Source organism: Gobio gobio, assembly GCF_949357685.1.
Source record: "Gobio gobio genome assembly, chromosome: 2".
Taxonomy (NCBI): Eukaryota; Metazoa; Chordata; class Actinopteri; order Cypriniformes; family Gobionidae; genus Gobio; species Gobio gobio.
Window position 1 is genome coordinate 69,308,079 of NC_137098.1, and position 6,566 is coordinate 69,314,644.

The window sequence follows — 6,566 nt, forward strand, 5'->3', positions numbered from 1 at the left end:
ACAGAGCTCTGACATATCCTGTATTGTTTGTCTTGTCTTGTGTGAGCGCGCAGCTTTGAGTATGCTCGAGCGGTGTGCTCTTCTGTCCTTGTGAGTTTTCTGTGTGGGGCGTGGTGTTTGGATCCCAGCACTTCGGTCTAGTTTGGTTTTGGTTTTGTGTTGGGATTCGGATATTCATGCTCCATGTGTTTGTCTTTTGTTGTGAGCGCACGGAAGGAGCATTTGCTCGTTCTTGTGCACTCTGTCTTGTCGTGTGAGTGTGCTCTCTTCTGTCCATGTGTTATGTTTTGTCTTGTGTAGCACGCAGCTGGGGTTTTTCACTGGATTTGTGCTTTCATGTTGTCATGTTTTGTGTGAACATGCAGCTTATGTGTTCTCATTAGCTGCATGTTCATGTCACGTTTGGTGTGAGCACATGTCTGTCGTGTGATTGTTTGTGTGTGCTGTCTATCGTCTAACCCCATCCACCTTGTTTATTCTGATTATTGGTTCAATTGATTATTGGTTCATTTGATTATTGGTTCATTTGATTATTGTTTCATTTACCCCACCTGTCTTCCCTCGTTACCCTCTTTTGTTTGCTCCCTATTTATTCTCCTTGTAATACGGGTGAACACAATGAAATCACAATGACAAGATGAGAACTGAACTTTGTTCTCAGGACAAGAGTTTTGTTCATAAATATCAAGAAAGAGCAAGATGCTGTATGTCTATTATATGTAGAAATTGTATGCATTAATTTAATCAAAACAATTTATTTTGAATGTATAATTTACAATAGAAATTTTGCTGGGAAAAAAAAAATTATAGGCTCTCTAAATGCAAATTCCCAAAGTTATCAACAACAAAAGATCATGAGTTTAATATCAGTTTATTTTCTATAAAGAAGTTTAAAGTGAACAAATATCCACAGTCTCCCATATATTTATGACTACATTAATTGTAGTCATAAATATACATTCAAATCATGCATAAAATATGCATACATTTTGTATATGGTGCATCTTTTAATGAATGAATGTTATTGTCATTGAATGGAGCTGCACTTACTGTTGTTAGATGAACTGCGGATGAAAGTCAGTCTGTTACTACATCTCCCATCGTCCCATTGTCCATTTATCATTAAAGGGGCTATATGCGTTTTTCTGAAATTTAAACTCGCGACTGACACCTGTGGCCAAAAAACAGAACTGCTCTCATTTTCTGCTCGCTCTCGCAGCGGTGGTGACGTCACATCCGCAGACAGCGCGGGAAAAGACGACCCGCCAGAAAATAGGAAAAATAGGATACAGGCTTATAGGTGCACCTACTGTGAGCGGACAAGGTGTCAGTATGCTCATCAGGAGATGTTTGTGTCATAAATGGTAAAATAAAAAGGCTATTGTTACGTTTATTTTGGGGAAAAAGTTGCATATAGCCCCTTTAAAGCACAGCTCTGATCTCCGCCATCAGGTTGTCCAGATCCCCAGTTCAGATCGAGCGCAGGATCACCTGAAGACCACTGCCATTTATCAACACCCGTCTTCTTCAGCCCAATCCAGACATACTGAACACCTCCATTATTCACACTCTTCTTCAGCTCGTTCATGTCGTTCATGTTGTCAACGGTGGCCAGATCTGTGTAATTCTCTCTGCAGTATCTCTGAGCTTCAGTCCAGTTCTTCAACACGTTTATAAAGTTATACTGACGCTGAACACATTCAGATACGGAGCAGAGAGCTGTGAAAGAGAGGGTTTGAGTTAATGCTTTTCATAACAGGGTCAAACCTGATGAAACTATAAACCATAAATAAAACAACAAACACACTCACCAATGAGAAGAAGAACGAAATATAGAGTTTGCTCCATTTCTGTGGAAGAAACAAAACAAACATTCACAGATTCATTTTGGAGTAAAATATGACAGTTTCAGTTTCTGAACAGCAGCATGAATGAAACACACAATCATTCAGACAATATTAACATCTCAAAGTCTAATTGTGTCTGAAGAATGAACATGTGAGTTGCTCTTACTTTAGAGGTTGTGTGTTTCTGTCCTGAGTCTGATATTTCTGTCTGCAGCTTTAAACTACGTGATTATTATATCTGCTCTCATCCCTCATTCAGTGCATCATTTGTGTATTTCTCCATATCTTTCCCTTTATTTGCATCTTAATGTCTGTGTCAGTATCAGTCAATAAAAAAAAAATATTTGCATATGAACATTACAAATTATATTTTAACTTTAATAACTAAACAGCTTTTCTAAAGGTGCCAGCTTTAAAAAACGTTTTTACTTGTATTTTTAAAATATGTTGGGTCCATATGTGTTTGTGTTATGTCGTGAATGTGAACATGAACTGCTCCCTCCTCTGTCAGCTCTAGCCACTGAAGAGAAATAAGTGGAGAAATCAGGCCAATTACAAAAGCTGGTCAGCCTGACGTGAGCTGTGTCCCAATTCAAGGGCTGCATCCTTTGAAGGCCGTGTCCTTTGAAGTGCGCGGCCGACGCGGCCTCCAAAGGACGCACCGAGACTCGTTTACAGTGGAAGGTATAGCGGATGGCGTCACCGCGGCGCGACGAAGGCTGTCCCAATTCGTAGGTCCTTCGAAGGATCCTTCAAAATACGGCCTGCAAATGCGTCCTTCTTTTCCCATGAAATGAAGGATAGTTGGATGGATGCTTCGCAGCCTTGCCTACCCCAGAATTCACTGCGCGCCGCGACGTCACATTTTTGAAGAGAAATTGCCAGATTACACTTTTAAATGCTAGTATTGTGTTTCAATTTACTCCAGTAATCTAATGTATCTACTGATAAAAATAAAATGTTGACTAAATATGTTACCAACATACGATTTTATATAGTTTACTACATATTTAGTGGTTTTGTTTTTAGGCAGTTGAATATAACTTTAAAGTCCAGTATAAATGTTAATTTCAGTTCTCTTCAACAGCAGCTGTCAACAGTTGCTAAATATTACTAATAATGTAACGAAATGCATTTACTCTGTATTTGAGTATAATTGTGAAGTACCTCAGATTTTTATTCAACTTCATCTCAGAGGCAAATATTGTGGTTTTATGAAAAACTGACTTTTTACACATGATTATTAGATTTCGTTATTAGTTATCGTTTAAAAAAGAATCTAAAAATAAAATACACTGTCTTAAATAAATATGTCTTCTAGATGAGGGATAGGCACCGTTGGTCTTGGAGGGCCGCTGTTCTCACTGCATGAAAAGTGGGATTTTCGTCAGTATGTGACACTGTAGATTGCCGTGAAACTTCAGGTTTACGACTGTGCACAGCAATTTGCAGGCAACACCGAAAACTGCCGTAAATTGTCGGAAATTGTCGTGGGCCTTGCTTGGCAGTTGTCCCCCCATGACCCCCCCTCCCCTTAATTCTAGGGGAGGCTTTATCATGTAAATGAAGATGCTGTGAGCTACACAAATGCAAATCAGAGTAGCAGCAGGGGGAGTTTTATCTAGGTTCTGAATTTTTTTGACTAAAACAAGTTTAAAGTTTAAGTTAAAATGTTAACTTAAATTTAAGTTAAATGTACTCGTTTTAGTACACATTACTAAATTTTTAGGGCAACCAGTTTGCTCCAATTTTTTAAGAAGATTCAACTTGTCCGGGCTCACAGTGTAGATGAATTACTCTGTATGTCATTAGCAATAACCAATGTTATGTAAAAAAAATAAAAAAATACAGGACAGCAGTTCATGTCTTCAACCTTTAGAGAGGTTATGTGATGCAGCAAGACAATGAACCAAAGCAGACAAATAAATCAAGTAAAGCATACAGTTTACATACCAACATTAATTTTTCCACCCTGCACTGAGAATGATTTTTTAAATGGCTATTAATCATAAATGTGAAAAGTACAAGTTTGTTTGTTTATAGTTAAGTCAGATTGTGTTTTTCTGTAATTGTCATTTAAATTGAGCTCACACCACATTTTATGAATTATCAATGCAGATTTTCAAGAGGTGGTTTCCTGGACAGGGTTTAAATTATGCCAAAAGTAGGCCTTAATCTAGTTAATTGCGAGTTAAAAAATTGTTGCCTGGAACAAAGATTAAGCACAGATTGCTAACACCTGGACTACGAGTCCTGAACTAAAATAAACTGGATTCATTTACAGTTTTATCTAATTGCTTACACACAATTTCTGAAAATATGGCTCCATTTCTTGTAACTCTACACACAAAACATCAGACATCTCTTGCAAAAGCAACACTTTGTGCAAAACTATTTTAACTATTTCCAAAAATGTTGTTTTTGCATATATCTAACTACACAATGCACAACTGAGGAATTTACAGTTGAACTGAAATCAACTGAACTGAATCAACACTGAAGTCACTTGAGCTGAATATTGACACTATATTGGCTTGTTAGAGCCGGTTTACAGCAGAATTTGTTTTGAACTTGTTACTGAAGCTGCTATGAAACAATATATTTTGTTGTATGCATATTCTTTCTTTCTCAAACCTTAGTTTTGATTTCTAAGTGATCAATTTATGTATAAGTGTTTTCACACATGATCATTGGCTGTATGGGTCCTCAGTAAATGAATGTGGCATTTAAATGGCAAAAGTTATTCTTGTCTCTATAACTTATGGCTTCCTAAAGACACGTTTATGGGTAAATAAAATATTAATAATATAAATAAAATGAATATCAAAACATATTTTAAATATAATGAAGTCATTTTATTATAGCACTCATCAGATGTTCCTGGAAACAAATCAGAGACAGAACAGTATAAACAAACTATACAACAAACTAAACACCAAATTACAAAAACATTATTATGTGAAAGTGAATAAAGTTGTGTGTTTTCAGTTATAAATATGTGCTGTGTAAATTAGCCTATACTTTTAGAAATTATATATAGCCTAACTTTAAAAAACAAACAATAACCCATATAGATAAATTATAATAATTGTATAATATTAAGCATTTACTTAATATACATTGTAACATTAGGCTACTTTACTCTAGCACAGTAGTCAGTTAATTAATTAATTAACTATTAACTATTATCTTATATTAATATGTATGTAGCCTAGGCTACATCTAAAGGTAAGTCTGCTTAAAAAAAAAAATATTACACTTCGACATGTACAGAATGTGCGCGTTAAGAAACACGTTCAAATGTTTTTCTTAACATGTTAAAACTGCGTGAAGCGGAAAACAGGGCGTGTTGAAGGTTGAAACGATCATAAGTCACGCGTTTCGTATAAAGAGATTTGGCCCCAGGCGCGTTCCATATCAGAGCCCTAGTCCAATGAGGTGCGAGGTCGAGGTCATGGCCATGACGCGTAGAAGACGAGCTTTAAACTATTTTTTTTTTATGTTTTTTGCTGCTTTCCTTTTTCGTGATCAACAATGACAGGACACCGTCTTCAACTCAATCTCTGCATGGACGCGGCGAACTTTTTGGACTCATTTTCAGGATGCTGTCTTCGTCTTCACAACTCTGAGGCAAACTGCAGTCGCTATGAACCAGAGCATGGGTAATGTAACGTTACGATTTAAAGAATATGCTTTTATTCAGCTGTATAAGGAAATGGATGCGTTAATAGATCCGAGCTTAAAACTGCACATTTTGTTTACACAGACTATCCTCGCCTCATAACGAAGCCGTGAGCTCTTATCTGCTTGGAGCGATTTCCGCGAGTCCAGATTTAACCGCTGATCACGACGAAATTGTGTGTAAGTAACTTCTAATGTGTTTCTCATTCCTTGTTTAATTTTACCGTGACTGTTTTTATTAATACCAGTCTCATGTAATTGTTTTCCAGCTGCCTGTAAGACGTATTATGAATCGACACGCCGGAGCTTCAGATACAAACAACCTGAAACTGCGAAGTTTAGCTCGGAGTCGATCAAGAAGAAAAAGGGTAAGATTTATTATATTAGATCCGTTTTTTGTCAATGTGAGTATTTTTCAGGTTGCTTATTGTCTTTATGGATTGTATTACAGTTGCTGGAAGCGAGAGTGTGCTGGATGAGGTGGACGTTTGGAAGTCCGCGACCATTGAACTCATATCTGACGAGGAAGACGGCTTTGTTGACGGGGTGTCTGGATGGATTGTGCGGCCACCGCCCTCTCGCAGCCTGGAGCTCGACGAACTTTACATTACATTACGAGACATTACTGCTGCACTGTACATAGTTGTATGTTTAACAATAAAGCTCTTTCTTTGAGTAAACCGCTGTGTTTTATAAATGAAGCCCTTTCTTTGAATGAACAGCTGTATGCTTATAAATGAAGCCCCTTGTTTGAATAAACGGCACGGTCCGTATAATTTTCCCATATATTCCTTGATGGTATGAATACTTCATAGCACAATAACATTAATATGAAACAAATTATTACAACATAAATTATATATTTATTATTATTATTGGGGTTTACATTTATAATGAGCCAGGGGGACCAATAATGATTGGTTTGCAGTGATCTGCCAACCAATCACGAGGGATTTTTCTTTTTTAAATGTAGTGGCTTCAGCCAATAGTGAGTGAGTAAATTCAAGTCTGGCCGTTGACTCTCTGGTTTCGCTGCTA